This window comes from Malaclemys terrapin, chromosome 18, assembly GCF_027887155.1.
Source record: "Malaclemys terrapin pileata isolate rMalTer1 chromosome 18, rMalTer1.hap1, whole genome shotgun sequence".
Classification (NCBI taxonomy): Eukaryota; Metazoa; Chordata; order Testudines; family Emydidae; genus Malaclemys; species Malaclemys terrapin.
Genome location: NC_071522.1, coordinates 197,504 through 214,981, shown reverse-complemented (window position 1 = coordinate 214,981; position 17,478 = coordinate 197,504). Strand labels below are relative to the sequence as shown.

Genomic DNA, 17,478 nt, shown 5'->3' with positions numbered 1-17,478 from the left:
CTATCTGGGATGCAAGCAGACACGGGCAGGCGTGCTAGGTGTGCGTCCCCACAGGCCAGATCTCGGGAGTCGCGGACAAAAATCATGGGGGCAGTGGGTGCGAGAGTGGAGCGGTGACTGTCGGTGTTAACTCGGTCTCTGTTCATTGAACGGGGCCGATGTAGATGGGACTGGAGAGAGAGGCAGGGATGAGGGCAAGATTTCCAGCAGCAACAGAGCTCTGTGTAGTGATGGTTCTTGCTTGGCTTTATTAGTTCGCAGAGGAATCGTCCAGGAGCCCTAGCCACACAAGAATATGGCGGAAGTGGACCTGAGCAGCCTGGACGTCCTTCTAAGGAGACATGAATAGGCCTCAAGTTTCTGCCTTCTGCATCGCTGGCTGTAAGTAAGAGGTCAGTGCTTTGAATTCCTCATCTGTACTCGCTGTAATTTTCTTGACAGGCCGTGTGCTTCCTCGTTAGTTACGAGGCTCTGGGATTAAGGCTGGGGAAGGGACGAGTCTCCTGAGCAAAGTGAGTATTTTGGGTGCCGTTACAATGGGAGCCTTCTAGTTGCAGGTGTAACGTAGTAATGGGAGATGGGTTGAGGGTGTAGCCTTGGGATGTGGGAGACGTGAAATGAAGGACACGACACAACATTGCAGACGAAAATGCTAATTTTTTTGGTTCCCCCCTTCCGCTGGGTTTAGTACTGAGGGAAACGAAGTCACGCGTCAGAGTCTACTCCCTTTATGCGATGGAAAGCAAGCGAGAGCGTTGAGACGCCGAGCATTGTTGATGCCACGCAAAAGCCGTCCCTCTGGGAGCCGAGGAGACTCCGCTGTCAGTGAGATAAGTGTCTGGTTTCATGAGGGCTCTGCTCACGCCCAACCTGAGTCCCGGTGGGGAAGCCTACTAAGTTTGGGCTGGGCTTTTATGATAAGGTTCCTAACTAGCTGTGGTCACGAGGGAGAAGAGGTCCCTATTTTGAGAGGTTGCTCATTTCTCTGGTCAGGAATGGTGTCTCCTCCACAGCAGAAGGTTGCATCCGGGAGGATGACTCCACGTGGTGAGTGCTTGCTTTCCTCTGATGTTTTCCTTTCTCTCTCTTCTCTAGTAGTTTGGCCAACACACACCCTCTAGCTCTCGCTGTCTGTCCTTTTCTTTCCTCGTGTTGTCTCCCTTCGTAAGACACGGGCAGGCGTGCTACATGTGCATCCCCACAGGCTTTGTCTCGGGAGCCATGGAGAAATAGGAGGGGACGAAAATCATGCAGGGGAGTGGGTGCGAGATTGGAGCGGTGACTGTCGGTGTTAACTCGGTCTCTGTTCATTGAGTGGGGCTGATGTAGATGGGATTGGAGAGGGAGGCCAGGATGAGGGCAAGATTTGAAGCAACAAATAGAGCTTTAAGTAGTGATGGGTCATGCTTGGCTTTTGCAGCTTCGCTTCCCGGGGAATTTTCCAAGAGCCCTATCCTGAGGAGAAAGTGGCACTAGTGGACATGAGCAGACGGGACATCCTTGTCAGCAGACATGAACAGTCCTCAGCTTTCTGACTCCCGCATAACTGGCTGTGAGTAAGTGGTCAGTGCTTTGAATTGCTCATCTGTGCTCGCTGTAGTATTCTTCACGGGCCGTGTGCTTCCTCGTTGGGTATGGGTCTCTGTGAGATTACGGCTGGGGAGGGTCCAGAGTCTGCTGTGCAGAGTGACTGTCGGGTGCCGTTGCACGGGGTCCTTTTTGGTTGTAATGATAAAGGTGTAATGGGAAGATGTTTGAGGGAGGATCCCTGCCGTGCAGGAGAGGCAAAAGGAAGAGCCTATGAGACATCGCCAACAGAGATGGTAACGGATTTGTTTTTCGCCTTGTGTTGGGTTTAGGACCGAGGGAAAAGAAGTCACGCCTCAGAGTCTCAAGCCTTCATACGATGGAAAGCGAGCCAGAGCGACGAGACAGTGAGCATTGTTGATGCCAGGCAAGAGTCGTCTATCTGGGATGCAAGCAGACGCCACTCTCAGTGAGATAAGTGTCTGGTTTGGTGATTGCTGTGCTCACGGCCCACCTTGCTCCTGCTAGGGACGCCACGTTATCTGTGACTGGGTTTGTAAGAAATGGTTCCTGACCAGCTGTGCTTTTCTAGAGAGACAAGGTCCCCATTTTCAGGGCCTGCTCATTTCTCTGGCCAGGAGCGGTGTCTCCTATGCAGCGGAAGGTTGCATCTAGGAGGATGACTCCAGGTGGTGAGTTGCTTGCCTTCCTCCCATGTCTGTCTCTCTCTCTTTTCTCTATTGTGTTGGCCAACTTTCTCACTGTCTCTCCTCTACTCTCCTCTACTTTCCTCGTGCCGTCTCCCTTCGTAGGACACGGGCAGGCGTGCTAGGTGTGCGTCCCCACAGGCCAGATCTCGGGAGTCGCGGACAAAAATCATGGGGGCAGTGGGTGCGAGAGTGGAGCGGTGACTGTCGGTGTTAACTCGGTCTCTGTTCATTGAACGGGGCCGATGTAGATGGGACTGGAGAGAGAGGCAGGGATGAGGGCAAGATTTCCAGCAGCAACAGAGCTCTGTGTAGTGATGGTTCTTGCTTGGCTTTATTAGTTCGCAGAGGAATCGTCCAGGAGCCCTAGCCGCACAAGAATATGGCGGAAGTGGACCTGAGCAGCCTGGACGTCCTTCTAAGGAGACATGAATAGGCCTCAAGTTTCTGCCTTCTGCATCGCTGGCTGTGAGTAAGAGGTCAGTGCTTTGAATTCCACATCTGTAGTCGCTGTAATTTTCTTGACAGGCCGTGTGCTTCCTCGTTAGTTACGAGGCGCTGGGGAAGGGACGAGTCTTCTGAGCAAAGTGAGTATTTTGGGTGCTGTTAGAATGGGAGCCTTCTAGTTGCAGGTGTAACGTAGTAATGGGAGATGGGTTGAGGGTGGAGCCTTGGGATATGGGAGATGTGAAATGAAGGAGACGACACAACATTGCAGACAAAAATGATAATTTTTTTGGTTCCCCCTTTCAGCTGGGTTTAGTACTGAGGGAAACGAAGTCACGCGTCAGAGTCTACTGCCCTTATGGGATGGAAAGCAAGCGAGAGCGTCGAGACTCCGAGCATTGTTGATGCCACGCAAAAGCCGTCCATCTGGGAGCCGAGGAGACTCCACTGTCAGTGCGATAAGTGTCTGGTTTCATGAGGGCTCTGCTCACGCCCAACCTGAGTCCAGGTGGGGAAGCCCACTAAGTTTGGGCTGGGCTTTTATGATAAGTTTCCTAACTAGCTGTGGTCACGAGGGAGAAGAGGTCCCTATTTTGAGAGGTTGCTCATTTCTCTGGTCAGGAATGGTGTCTCCTCCACAGCAGAAGGTTGCATCCGGAAGGATGACTCCACGTGGTGAGTGCTTGCTTTCCTCTGATGTTTTCCTTTCTCTCTCTTCTCTAGTAGTTTGGCCAACACACACCCTCTAGCTCTCGCTGTCTGTCCTTTTCTTTCCTCGTGTTGTCTCCCTTCGTAAGACACGGGCAGGCGTGCTACATGTGCATCCCCACAGGCTTTGTCTCGGGAGCCATGGAGAAGTAGGAGGGGACGAAAATCATGCAGGGGAGTGGGTGCGAGATTGGAGCGGTGACTGTCGGTGTTAACTCGGTCTCTGTTCATTGAGTGGGGCTGATGTAGATGGGATTGGAGAGGGAGGCCAGGATGAGGGCAAGATTTGAAGCAACAAAGAGAGCTTTAAGTAGTGATGGGTCATGCTTGGCTTTTGCAGCTTCGCTTCCCGGGGAATTTTCCAAGAGCCCTATCCTGAGGAGAAAGTGGCACTAGTGGACGTGAGCAGACGGGACATCCTTGTCAGCAGACATGAACAGTCCTCAGCTTTCTGACTCCCGCATAACTGGCTGTGAGTGAGTGGTCAGTGCTTTGAATTGCTCATCTGTGCTCGCTGTAGTATTCTTCACGGGCCGTGTGCTTCCTCGTTGGGTATGGGTCTCTGTGAGATTACGGCTGGAGAGGGTCCAGAGTCTGCTGTGCAGAGTGACTGTCGGGTGCCGTTGCAAGGGGTCCTTTTTGGTTGTAATGATAAAGGTGTAATGGGAAGATGTTTGAGGGAGGAGCCCCGCCGTGCAGAAGAGGCAAAAGGAAGAGCCTATGAGACATCGCCCACAGAGATGGTAACGGATTTGTTTTTTCGCCTTGTGTTGGGTTTAGGACCGAGGGAAAAGAAGTCACGCCTCAGAGTCTCAAGCCTTCATGCGATGGAAAGCGAGCCAGAGCGACGAGACAGTGAGCATTGTTGATGCCAGGCAAGAGTCGTCTATCTGGGATGCAAGCAGACGCCACTCTCAGTGAGATAAGTGTCTGGTTTGGTGATTGCTGTGCTCACGGCCCACCTTGCTCCTGCTAGGGACGCCACGTTATCTGGGACTGGGTTTGTAAGAAATGGTTCCTGACCAGCTGTGCTTTTCTAGAGAGACAAGGTCCCCATTTTCAGGGCCTGCTCATTTCTCTGGCCAGGAGCGGTGTCTCCTATGCAGCGGAAGGTTGCATCTAGGAGGATGACTCCAGGTGGTGAGTTGCTTGCCTTCCTCCCATGTCTGTCTGTCTGTCTCTCTCTTCTCTATTGTGTTGGCCAACTTTCTCACTGTCTCTCCTCTACTCTCCTCTCCTTTCCTTGAGCCGTCTCCCTTCGTAGGACACGGGCAGGCGTGCTAGGTGTGCGTCCCCACAGGCCAGATCTCGGGAGTCGCGGACAAAAATCATGGGGGCAGTGGGTGCGAGAGTGGAGCGGTGACTGTCGGTGTTAACTCGGTCTCTGTTCATTGAACGGGGCCGATGTAGATGGGACTGGAGAGAGAGGCAGGGATGAGGGCAAGATTTCCAGCAGCAACAGAGCTCTGTGTAGTGATGGTTCTTGCTTGGCTTTATTAGTTCGCAGAGGAATCGTCCAGGAGCCCTAGCCGCACAAGAATATGGCGGAAGTGGACCTGAGCAGCCTGGACGTCCTTCTAAGGAGACATGAATAGGCCTCAAGTTTCTGCCTTCTGCATCGCTGGCTGTGAGTAAGAGGTCAGTGCTTTGAATTCCACATCTGTAGTCGCTGTAATTTTCTTGACAGGCCGTGTGCTTCCTCGTTAGTTACGAGGCGCTGGGGAAGGGACGAGTCTTCTGAGCAAAGTGAGTATTTTGGGTGCTGTTAGAATGGGAGCCTTCTAGTTGCAGGTGTAACGTAGTAATGGGAGATGGGTTGAGGGTGGAGCCTTGGGATATGGGAGATGTGAAATGAAGGAGACGACACAACATTGCAGACAAAAATGATAATTTTTTTGGTTCCCCCTTTCAGCTGGGTTTAGTACTGAGGGAAACGAAGTCACGCGTCAGAGTCTACTGCCCTTATGGGATGGAAAGCAAGCGAGAGCGTCGAGACTCCGAGCATTGTTGATGCCACGCAAAAGCCGTCCATCTGGGAGCCGAGGAGACTCCACTGTCAGTGCGATAAGTGTCTGGTTTCATGAGGGCTCTGCTCACGCCCAACCTGAGTCCAGGTGGGGAAGCCCACTAAGTTTGGGCTGGGCTTTTATGATAAGGTTCCTAACTAGCTGTGGTCACGAGGGAGAAGAGGTCCCTATTTTGAGAGGTTGCTCATTTCTCTGGTCAGGAATGGTGTCTATATCGGGTGCCGTTGCAAGGGGTCCTTTTTGGTTGTAATGATAAAGGTGTAATGGGAAGATGTTTGAGGGAGGAGCCCCGCCGTGCAGGAGAGGCAAAAGGAAGAGCCTATGAGACATCGCCCACAGAGATGGTAACGGATTTGTTTTTTCCCCTTGTGTTGGGTTTAGGACCGAGGGAAAAGAAGTCACGCCTCAGAGTCTCAAGCCTTCATGCGATGGAAAGCGAGCCAGAGCGACGAGACAGTGAGCATTGTTGATGCCAGGCAAGAGTCGTCTATCTGGGATGCAAGCACACGCCACTCTCAGTGAGATAAGTGTCTGGTTTGGTGATTGCTGTGCTCACGGCCCACCTTGCTCCTGCTAGGGACGCCACGTTATCTGGGACTGGGTTTGTAAGAAATGGTTCCTGACCAGCTGTGCTTTTCAAGACAGACAAGGTCCCCATTTTCAGGGCCTGCTCATTTCTCTGGCCAGGAGCGGTGTCTCCTATGCAGCGGAAGGTTGCATCTAGGAGGATGGCTCCAGGTGGTGAGTTGCTTGCCTTCCTCCCATGTCTGTCTGTCTCTCTCTTCTCTATTGTGTTGGCCAACTTTCTCACTGTCTCTCCTCTACTCTCCTCTCCTTTCCTTGAGCCGTCTCCCTTCGTAGGACACGGGCAGGCGTGCTAGGTGTGCGTCCCCACAGGCCAGATCTCGGGAGTCGCGGACAAAAATCATGGGGGCAGTGGGTGCGAGAGTGGAGCGGTGACTGTCGGTGTTAACTCGGTCTCTGTTCATTGAACGGGGCCGATGTAGATGGGACTGGAGAGAGAGGCAGGGATGAGGGCAAGATTTCCAGCAGCAACAGAGCTCTGTGTAGTGATGGTTCTTGCTTGGCTTTATTAGTTCGCAGAGGAATCGTCCAGGAGCCCTAGCCGCACAAGAATATGGCGGAAGTGGACCTGAGCAGCCTGGACGTCCTTCTAAGGAGACATGAATAGGCCTCAAGTTTCTGCCTTCTGCATCGCTGGCTGTAAGTAAGAGGTCAGTGCTTTGAATTCCTCATCTGTACTCGCTGTAATTTTCTTGACAGGCCGTGTGCTTCCTCGTTAGTTACGAGGCTCTGGGATTAAGGCTGGGGAAGGGACGAGTCTCCTGAGCAAAGTGAGTATTTTGGGTGCCGTTACAATGGGAGCCTTCTAGTTGCAGGTGTAACGTAGTAATGGGAGATGGGTTGAGGGTGGAGCCTTGGGATGTGGGAGACGTGAAATGAAGGACACGACACAACATTGCAGACGAAAATGCTAATTTTTTTGGTTCCCCCCCTTCCGCTGGGTTTAGTACTGAGGGAAACAAAGTCACGCGTCAGAGTCTACTCCCCTTATGCGATGGAAAGCAAGCGAGAGCGTCGAGACTCCGAGCATTGTTGATGCCACGCAAAAGCCGTCCCTCTGGGAGCCGAGGGGACTCCGCTGTCAGTGAGATAAGTGTCTGGTTTCATGAGGGCTCTGCTCACGCCCAACCTGAGTCCAGGTGGGGAAGCCTACTAAGTTTGGGCTGGGCTTTTATGATAAGGTTCCTAACTAGCTGTGGTCACGAGGGAGAAGAGGTCCCTATTTTGAGAGGTTGCTCATTTCTCTGGTCAGGAATGGTGTCTCCTCCACAGCAGAAGGTTGCATCCGGGAGGATGACTCCACGTGGTGAGTGCTTGCTTTCCTCTGATGTTTTCCTTTCTCTCTCTTCTCTAGTAGTTTGGCCAACACACACCCTCTAGCTCTCGCTGTCTGTCCTTTTCTTTCCTCGTGTTGTCTCCCTTCGTAAGACACGGGCAGGCGTGCTACATGTGCATCCCCACAGGCTTTGTCTCGGGAGCCATGGAGAAATAGGAGGGGACGAAAATCATGCAGGGGAGTGGGTGCGAGATTGGAGCGGTGACTGTCGGTGTTAACTCGGTCTCTGTTCATTGAGTGGGGCTGATGTAGATGGGATTGGAGAGGGAGGCCAGGATGAGGGCAAGATTTGAAGCAACAAATAGAGCTTTAAGTAGTGATGGGTCATGCTTGGCTTTTGCAGCTTCGCTTCCCGGGGAATTTTCCAAGAGCCCTATCCTGAGGAGAAAGTGGCACTAGTGGACATGAGCAGACGGGACATCCTTGTCAGCAGACATGAACAGTCCTCAGCTTTCTGACTCCCGCATAACTGGCTGTGAGTAAGTGGTCAGTGCTTTGAATTGCTCATCTGTGCTCGCTGTAGTATTCTTCACGGGCCGTGTGCTTCCTCGTTGGGTATGGGACTCTGTGAGATTACGGCTGGGAAGGGTCCAGAGTCTGCTGTGCAGAGTGACTGTCGGGTGCCGTTGCAAGGGGTCCTTTTTGGTTGTAATGCTAAAGGTGTAATGGGAAGCTGTTTGAGGGAGGAGCCCCGCCGTGAGGGAGAGGCGAAAGGAAGAGCCTACGAGATGTTGCAGACTGATATGGTAACGGATTTGTTTTTTCCCCTTGTGCTGGGTTTAGGACCGAGGTAACAAAAGTCACGCCTCAGAGTCTCAAGCCCTCATGCGATGGAAAGCAAGCCAGAGCGACGAGACAGTGAACATTGTTGATACCACGCAAAAGCCGTCCAACTGGGTGGGGAACGGCCGCCACTCTCAGTGAGATAAGTGTCTGGTTTGGTGTTGGTTGTGCTCACGGCCCACCTTGTTCCAGCTAGAGACGCCACATTAGCTGGGGCTGGGTTTGTAAGAAAATGTTCTTGACTAGCTGTGGTTATGAGGGGGACCCCATTTTCAGGGTCTGCTCATTTCTCTGGCCAGGAGCGGTGTCTCCTACGGAGCGGAAGGTTGCATCTAGAAGAATGACTCCAGGTGGCGAGTTGCTTGCCTTCCTCCCATGTCTTTCTATCTGTCTGTCTGTCTCTCTTTCTTCTCTAGTGTGTTGGCCAACTTTCTCACTGACTCTCCTCTCCTGTCCTTATGCCATCTCCCTTTGTAGGACACGGGCATGCATGCTACGTGTGCATCCCCACAGGCTATGTCTCTGGAGCCATGGAGAAGTAGGAGGGGATGAAAATCATGCACAGCTGTGACTGTCGGTGTTACCGTGGTCTCTGTTCATCGAGTGGGGCTGAAGTAGATGGGATTCGAGAGGGAGACCAGTATGAGGACAAGATTTGAAGCACCAATAGAGGTTTGTGTAGTGATGGCTCATGCTTGGCTTTTGCAGCTGTGCTTCCAGAAGAATTTTCCAGGACCCCTATCTCGAGGAGAAACTGGGAGAAGTGGACATGAGCAGACATGAACACCCTTGTCAGCAGACATGAACAGTCCTCAGCTTTCCGACTCCCGCATAACTGGCTGTGAGTAAGGGATCAGTGCTTTGAATTCCTCATCTGTGCTCGCTGTAGTATTCTTCACAGGCCATGTGCTTTCTCATTGGGTACGGGACTCTGTGAGATCACGGCTGGGGAGGGGCCAGAGTCTGCTGGGTAGAGTGATTATATTGGATGCCATTGTAAGGGGTGCGTTTTAGTTGTAATGCTAAAGGGGTAATGGGAGGGAGGGGTTGGGGCGGGACGCTGCCGTGTAGGAGAGGCGAAAAGCATAGCCTATGCGACGCGCCCACTGAGGTGGTAACTTATTTGTTTTTCCTCCTTGTACCGGTTTTAGTACCGAGGGAAAAGAAATCAAACGTCAGAGTTTACTCCCCTCGTTGGATGGAAAGCGAGCGAGAGCCGTGAGCCCGCGAGCATTGTTGATGCAAGTCAGGAGCCGTCCACTTGGCAGTGGAGCAGTCGCTATTGTCAGTGAAATAAATGTCTGGTTTGGTGAGGGCTCTGCTTAGGGCCCCCCTGGCCCCAGGTAGGGACAGCCCGTTAGCTGGGGCTGGGTTTGTAAGAAAATGTTCTTGACTAGCTGTGGTTATGAGAGAGAAAAGGTCCCCATTTTCAGGGGCTGCTTATTTCTCTGCCCAGATGCGGTGTGTCCTCGGCAGCGGAAGGTTGCATCCAGGAAGATGACTCCAGGTGGTGAGTTGCTTCCCTTCCTCACGTTTTTTTTCTCTGTCTCTCTCTTGTCTAGTGTGTTGGCCAACTTTCTCACTCTCTTTCCTCTCCTATCCTCATGCCGTCTCCCTTCGTAGGACCACGGGCATCCGTGCTAGGTGTGCATCCTAGCCAGGTCTTGGGAGCCACGGAGAAGTAGGAGCGGACGAAAACCATGCGTGGCAGTGGGCGCTAAAGTGGAGCTGTGACTGTCTGTGTTTACTCGGTCTCTGTTCATCGAGTGGGGCCGATGTAGATGGGACTGGAGAGGGAGACAGGGATGAGGGCAAGACTCGACGCACCAATAGAGCTCTGTGTAGTGATAGTTCTTGCTTGACTTTATTAGTTTGCAGAGGAATCGTCCAGGAGCCCTAGCCGGACAAGAATATGGCAGAAGTGGACCTGAGCAGTCTGGACATCCTTCTAAGGAGACATGAATAGTCCTCATGTTTCTGCCTTCTGCATCGCTGGCTGTGAGTAAGAGGTCAGTGCTTTGAATTCCTCATCTGTACTCACTGTAGTTTTCTTCACAGGCCGTGTGCTTCCTCGTTGGGTATGAGGCTCTGGGATTAAGGCTTGGGAAGGGACAAGAATCTGCTGAGGAAAGTGAGTATTTTGGGTGCCGTTACAATGGGTACCTTCTAGTTGCAGTTGTAACGTAGTAATGGGAGATGGGTTGAGGGTGGAGATGTGAAATGAAGAGACTACGCGACATTGCAGACGGAGATGCTAATTTTTTGGTTTTCCCACCCTCTGTTAGGTTTAGTACCAAGGAAAACGAAGTCACGCGTCAGAGTCTACTGCACTCATGCGATGGAAAGCGAGCAAGAGCATTGAGACTCTGAGCATTGTTGATGCCACGCAAAAGCCGTCCATCTGGGAGCTGAGGAGACGCCGCTATCAGTGAGATAAGTGTCTGGTTTGGTGAGGGCTCTGTTTACGCCCAACCTGAGTCCAGGATGGGAAGCCCACTAAGTTAGGGCTGGGTTTGTATGAAAAGGTTCCTGACTAACTGTGGTTACGAGGGGGAAAAGGTCCCTATTTTCAGAGGTTGCTCATTTCTCTGGTCAGGAACAGTGTCTCCTCCGCAGCGGAAGGTTGGATTCAGGAGGATGACTCCAGGTGGTCAGTTGCTTACCTTCCTGCCATTTTTTTTCCTTCTCTCTCTCTCTCTTCTCTTGTGTGTTGGCCAACTTTCTCACTCTTTCTTCTCCTGTCCTCGTGCCATCTCCCTTCATACGACATGGGCATGCGTGCTAGCTGTGCATCCCCACAGGCCAGGTCTTGGGAGCCATGGAGAAGTAGGAGGGGACGAAAACCATGCAGGGCTGTGTCTGTTGGTGTTAACTCGGTCTCTGTTCATTGAGTGGGGCTGATGTAGATGGGATTGGAGAGGGAGGCCAGGATGAGGGCAAGATTTGAAGCAACAAATAGAGCTCTAAGTAGTGATGGGTCATGCTTGGCTTTTGCAGCTTCGCTTCCCGGGGAATTTTCCAAGAGCCCTATCCTGAGGAGAAAGTGGCACTAGTGGACGTGAGCAGACGGGACATCCTTGTCAGCAGACATGAACAGTCCTCAGCTTTCTGACTCCCGCATAACTGGCTGTGAGTGAGTGGTCAGTGCTTTGAATTGCTCATCTGTGCTCGCTGTAGTATTCTTCACGGGCCGTGTGCTTCCTCGTTGGGTATGGGTCTCTGTGAGATTACGGCTGGAGAGGGTCCAGAGTCTGCTGTGCAGAGTGACTGTCGGGTGCCGTTGCAAGGGGTCCTTTTTGGTTGTAATGATAAAGGTGTAATGGGAAGATGTTTGAGGGAGGAGCCCCGCCGTGCAGAAGAGGCAAAAGGAAGAGCCTATGAGACATCGCCCACAGAGATGGTAACGGATTTGTTTTTTCGCCTTGTGTTGGGTTTAGGACCGAGGGAAAAGAAGTCACGCCTCAGAGTCTCAAGCCTTCATGCGATGGAAAGCGAGCCAGAGCGACGAGACAGTGAGCATTGTTGATGCCAGGCAAGAGTCGTCTATCTGGGATGCAAGCAGACGCCACTCTCAGTGAGATAAGTGTCTGGTTTGGTGATTGCTGTGCTCACGGCCCACCTTGCTCCTGCTAGGGACGCCACGTTATCTGGGACTGGGTTTGTAAGAAATGGTTCCTGACCAGCTGTGCTTTTCTAGAGAGACAAGGTCCCCATTTTCAGGGCCTGCTCATTTCTCTGGCCAGGAGCGGTGTCTCCTATGCAGCGGAAGGTTGCATCTAGGAGGATGACTCCAGGTGGTGAGTTGCTTGCCTTCCTCCCATGTCTGTCTGTCTGTCTCTCTCTTCTCTATTGTGTTGGCCAACTTTCTCACTGTCTCTCCTCTACTCTCCTCTCCTTTCCTTGAGCCGTCTCCCTTCGTAGGACACGGGCAGGCGTGCTAGGTGTGCGTCCCCACAGGCCAGATCTCGGGAGTCGCGGACAAAAATCATGGGGGCAGTGGGTGCGAGAGTGGAGCGGTGACTGTCGGTGTTAACTCGGTCTCTGTTCATTGAACGGGGCCGATGTAGATGGGACTGGAGAGAGAGGCAGGGATGAGGGCAAGATTTCCAGCAGCAACAGAGCTCTGTGTAGTGATGGTTCTTGCTTGGCTTTATTAGTTCGCAGAGGAATCGTCCAGGAGCCCTAGCCGCACAAGAATATGGCGGAAGTGGACCTGAGCAGCCTGGACGTCCTTCTAAGGAGACATGAATAGGCCTCAAGTTTCTGCCTTCTGCATCGCTGGCTGTGAGTAAGAGGTCAGTGCTTTGAATTCCACATCTGTAGTCGCTGTAATTTTCTTGACAGGCCGTGTGCTTCCTCGTTAGTTACGAGGCGCTGGGGAAGGGACGAGTCTTCTGAGCAAAGTGAGTATTTTGGGTGCTGTTAGAATGGGAGCCTTCTAGTTGCAGGTGTAACGTAGTAATGGGAGATGGGTTGAGGGTGGAGCCTTGGGATATGGGAGATGTGAAATGAAGGAGACGACACAACATTGCAGACAAAAATGATAATTTTTTTGGTTCCCCCTTTCAGCTGGGTTTAGTACTGAGGGAAACGAAGTCACGCGTCAGAGTCTACTGCCCTTATGGGATGGAAAGCAAGCGAGAGCGTCGAGACTCCGAGCATTGTTGATGCCACGCAAAAGCCGTCCATCTGGGAGCCGAGGAGACTCCACTGTCAGTGCGATAAGTGTCTGGTTTCATGAGGGCTCTGCTCACGCCCAACCTGAGTCCAGGTGGGGAAGCCCACTAAGTTTGGGCTGGGCTTTTATGATAAGGTTCCTAACTAGCTGTGGTCACGAGGGAGAAGAGGTCCCTATTTTGAGAGGTTGCTCATTTCTCTGGTCAGGAATGGTGTCTATATCGGGTGCCGTTGCAAGGGGTCCTTTTTGGTTGTAATGATAAAGGTGTAATGGGAAGATGTTTGAGGGAGGAGCCCCGCCGTGCAGGAGAGGCAAAAGGAAGAGCCTATGAGACATCGCCCACAGAGATGGTAACGGATTTGTTTTTTCCCCTTGTGTTGGGTTTAGGACCGAGGGAAAAGAAGTCACGCCTCAGAGTCTCAAGCCTTCATGCGATGGAAAGCGAGCCAGAGCGACGAGACAGTGAGCATTGTTGATGCCAGGCAAGAGTCGTCTATCTGGGATGCAAGCACACGCCACTCTCAGTGAGATAAGTGTCTGGTTTGGTGATTGCTGTGCTCACGGCCCACCTTGCTCCTGCTAGGGACGCCACGTTATCTGGGACTGGGTTTGTAAGAAATGGTTCCTGACCAGCTGTGCTTTTCAAGAGAGACAAGGTCCCCATTTTCAGGGCCTGCTCATTTCTCTGGCCAGGAGCGGTGTCTCCTATGCAGCGGAAGGTTGCATCTAGGAGGATGGCTCCAGGTGGTGAGTTGCTTGCCTTCCTCCCATGTCTGTCTGTCTCTCTCTTCTCTATTGTGTTGGCCAACTTTCTCACTGTCTCTCCTCTACTCTCCTCTCCTTTCCTTGAGCCGTCTCCCTTCGTAGGACACGGGCAGGCGTGCTAGGTGTGCGTCCCCACAGGCCAGATCTCGGGAGTCGCGGACAAAAATCATGGGGGCAGTGGGTGCGAGAGTGGAGCGGTGACTGTCGGTGTTAACTCGGTCTCTGTTCATTGAACGGGGCCGATGTAGATGGGACTGGAGAGAGAGGCAGGGATGAGGGCAAGATTTCCAGCAGCAACAGAGCTCTGTGTAGTGATGGTTCTTGCTTGGCTTTATTAGTTCGCAGAGGAATCGTCCAGGAGCCCTAGCCGCACAAGAATATGGCGGAAGTGGACCTGAGCAGCCTGGACGTCCTTCTAAGGAGACATGAATAGGCCTCAAGTTTCTGCCTTCTGCATCGCTGGCTGTAAGTAAGAGGTCAGTGCTTTGAATTCCTCATCTGTACTCGCTGTAATTTTCTTGACAGGCCGTGTGCTTCCTCGTTAGTTACGAGGCTCTGGGATTAAGGCTGGGGAAGGGACGAGTCTCCTGAGCAAAGTGAGTATTTTGGGTGCCGTTACAATGGGAGCCTTCTAGTTGCAGGTGTAACGTAGTAATGGGAGATGGGTTGAGGGTGGAGCCTTGGGATGTGGGAGACGTGAAATGAAGGACACGACACAACATTGCAGACGAAAATGCTAATTTTTTTGGTTCCCCCCCTTCCGCTGGGTTTAGTACTGAGGGAAACAAAGTCACGCGTCAGAGTCTACTCCCCTTATGCGATGGAAAGCAAGCGAGAGCGTCGAGACTCCGAGCATTGTTGATGCCACGCAAAAGCCGTCCCTCTGGGAGCCGAGGGGACTCCGCTGTCAGTGAGATAAGTGTCTGGTTTCATGAGGGCTCTGCTCACGCCCAACCTGAGTCCAGGTGGGGAAGCCTACTAAGTTTGGGCTGGGCTTTTATGATAAGGTTCCTAACTAGCTGTGGTCACGAGGGAGAAGAGGTCCCTATTTTGAGAGGTTGCTCATTTCTCTGGTCAGGAATGGTGTCTCCTCCACAGCAGAAGGTTGCATCCGGGAGGATGACTCCACGTGGTGAGTGCTTGCTTTCCTCTGATGTTTTCCTTTCTCTCTCTTCTCTAGTAGTTTGGCCAACACACACCCTCTAGCTCTCGCTGTCTGTCCTTTTCTTTCCTCGTGTTGTCTCCCTTCGTAAGACACGGGCAGGCGTGCTACATGTGCATCCCCACAGGCTTTGTCTCGGGAGCCATGGAGAAATAGGAGGGGACGAAAATCATGCAGGGGAGTGGGTGCGAGATTGGAGCGGTGACTGTCGGTGTTAACTCGGTCTCTGTTCATTGAGTGGGGCTGATGTAGATGGGATTGGAGAGGGAGGCCAGGATGAGGGCAAGATTTGAAGCAACAAATAGAGCTTTAAGTAGTGATGGGTCATGCTTGGCTTTTGCAGCTTCGCTTCCCGGGGAATTTTCCAAGAGCCCTATCCTGAGGAGAAAGTGGCACTAGTGGACATGAGCAGACGGGACATCCTTGTCAGCAGACATGAACAGTCCTCAGCTTTCTGACTCCCGCATAACTGGCTGTGAGTAAGTGGTCAGTGCTTTGAATTGCTCATCTGTGCTCGCTGTAGTATTCTTCACGGGCCGTGTGCTTCCTCGTTGGGTATGGGACTCTGTGAGATTACGGCTGGGAAGGGTCCAGAGTCTGCTGTGCAGAGTGACTGTCGGGTGCCGTTGCAAGGGGTCCTTTTTGGTTGTAATGCTAAAGGTGTAATGGGAAGCTGTTTGAGGGAGGAGCCCCGCCGTGAGGGAGAGGCGAAAGGAAGAGCCTACGAGATGTTGCAGACTGATATGGTAACGGATTTGTTTTTTCCCCTTGTGCTGGGTTTAGGACCGAGGTAACAAAAGTCACGCCTCAGAGTCTCAAGCCCTCATGCGATGGAAAGCAAGCCAGAGCGACGAGACAGTGAACATTGTTGATACCACGCAAAAGCCGTCCAACTGGGTGGGGAACGGCCGCCACTCTCAGTGAGATAAGTGTCTGGTTTGGTGTTGGTTGTGCTCACGGCCCACCTTGTTCCAGCTAGAGACGCCACATTAGCTGGGGCTGGGTTTGTAAGAAAATGTTCTTGACTAGCTGTGGTTATGAGGGGGACCCCATTTTCAGGGTCTGCTCATTTCTCTGGCCAGGAGCGGTGTCTCCTACGGAGCGGAAGGTTGCATCTAGAAGAATGACTCCAGGTGGCGAGTTGCTTGCCTTCCTCCCATGTCTTTCTATCTGTCTGTCTGTCTCTCTTTCTTCTCTAGTGTGTTGGCCAACTTTCTCACTGACTCTCCTCTCCTGTCCTTATGCCATCTCCCTTTGTAGGACACGGGCATGCATGCTACGTGTGCATCCCCACAGGCTATGTCTCTGGAGCCATGGAGAAGTAGGAGGGGATGAAAATCATGCACAGCTGTGACTGTCGGTGTTACCGTGGTCTCTGTTCATCGAGTGGGGCTGAAGTAGATGGGATTCGAGAGGGAGACCAGTATGAGGACAAGATTTGAAGCACCAATAGAGGTTTGTGTAGTGATGGCTCATGCTTGGCTTTTGCAGCTGTGCTTCCAGAAGAATTTTCCAGGACCCCTATCTCGAGGAGAAACTGGGAGAAGTGGACATGAGCAGACATGAACACCCTTGTCAGCAGACATGAACAGTCCTCAGCTTTCCGACTCCCGCATAACTGGCTGTGAGTAAGGGATCAGTGCTTTGAATTCCTCATCTGTGCTCGCTGTAGTATTCTTCACAGGCCATGTGCTTTCTCATTGGGTACGGGACTCTGTGAGATCACGGCTGGGGAGGGGCCAGAGTCTGCTGGGTAGAGTGATTATATTGGATGCCATTGTAAGGGGTGCGTTTTAGTTGTAATGCTAAAGGGGTAATGGGAGGGAGGGGTTGGGGCGGGACGCTGCCGTGTAGGAGAGGCGAAAAGCATAGCCTATGCGACGCGCCCACTGAGGTGGTAACTTATTTGTTTTTCCTCCTTGTACCGGTTTTAGTACCGAGGGAAAAGAAATCAAACGTCAGAGTTTACTCCCCTCGTTGGATGGAAAGCGAGCGAGAGCCGTGAGCCCGCGAGCATTGTTGATGCAAGTCAGGAGCCGTCCACTTGGCAGTGGAGCAGTCGCTATTGTCAGTGAAATAAATGTCTGGTTTGGTGAGGGCTCTGCTTAGGGCCCCCCTGGCCCCAGGTAGGGACAGCCCGTTAGCTGGGGCTGGGTTTGTAAGAAAATGTTCTTGACTAGCTGTGGTTATGAGAGAGAAAAGGTCCCCATTTTCAGGGGCTGCTTATTTCTCTGCCCAGATGCGGTGTGTCCTCGGCAGCGGAAGGTTGCATCCAGGAAGATGACTCCAGGTGGTGAGTTGCTTCCCTTCCTCACGTTTTTTTTCTCTGTCTCTCTCTTGTCTAGTGTGTTGGCCAACTTTCTCACTCTCTTTCCTCTCCTATCCTCATGCCGTCTCCCTTCGTAGGACCACGGGCATCCGTGCTAGGTGTGCATCCTAGCCAGGTCTTGGGAGCCACGGAGAAGTAGGAGCGGACGAAAACCATGCGTGGCAGTGGGCGCTAAAGTGGAGCTGTGACTGTCTGTGTTTACTCGGTCTCTGTTCATCGAGTGGGGCCGATGTAGATGGGACTGGAGAGGGAGACAGGGATGAGGGCAAGACTCGACGCACCAATAGAGCTCTGTGTAGTGATAGTTCTTGCTTGACTTTATTAGTTTGCAGAGGAATCGTCCAGGAGCCCTAGCCGGACAAGAATATGGCAGAAGTGGACCTGAGCAGTCTGGACATCCTTCTAAGGAGACATGAATAGTCCT

The 17,478-nt window shown here is 52.3% G+C and overlaps 4 long non-coding RNA genes across 5 annotated transcripts; all 4 read left to right on the top strand.

The window, feature by feature from the left end:
- Nucleotides 1-346: 346 nt before the first annotated feature.
- LOC128825803 (uncharacterized) lies at nt 347-1,551 on the top strand. The gene is made up of 3 exons (XR_008442739.1): nt 347-392; nt 689-1,047; nt 1,421-1,551. It is a non-coding gene; the product is annotated as an uncharacterized LOC128825803 (long non-coding RNA).
- A 1,720-nt stretch (nt 1,552-3,271) lies between these two features.
- LOC128825752 (uncharacterized) lies at nt 3,272-4,423 on the top strand. Its single transcript, XR_008442725.1, has 3 exons — nt 3,272-3,356; nt 3,730-3,861; nt 4,170-4,423. It is a non-coding gene; the product is annotated as an uncharacterized LOC128825752 (long non-coding RNA).
- Nucleotides 4,424-5,803: 1,380 nt separating this feature from the next.
- Nucleotides 5,804-9,843, top strand: LOC128825749 (uncharacterized). Of its 2 annotated transcripts, none has more exons than XR_008442722.1 (6): nt 5,804-6,651; nt 6,949-7,307; nt 7,681-7,812; nt 8,121-8,961; nt 9,272-9,463; nt 9,577-9,843. It is a non-coding gene; the product is annotated as an uncharacterized LOC128825749 (long non-coding RNA). The 2 variants fall into 2 exon arrangements; XR_008442723.1 differs by having other exon boundaries at nt 7,681-7,816.
- Nucleotides 9,844-13,191: 3,348 nt separating this feature from the next.
- On the top strand, nt 13,192-17,231 carry LOC128825751 (uncharacterized). Its single transcript, XR_008442724.1, has 6 exons — nt 13,192-14,039; nt 14,337-14,695; nt 15,069-15,204; nt 15,509-16,349; nt 16,660-16,851; nt 16,965-17,231. It is a non-coding gene; the product is annotated as an uncharacterized LOC128825751 (long non-coding RNA).
- Nucleotides 17,232-17,478: the final 247 nt, after the last annotated feature.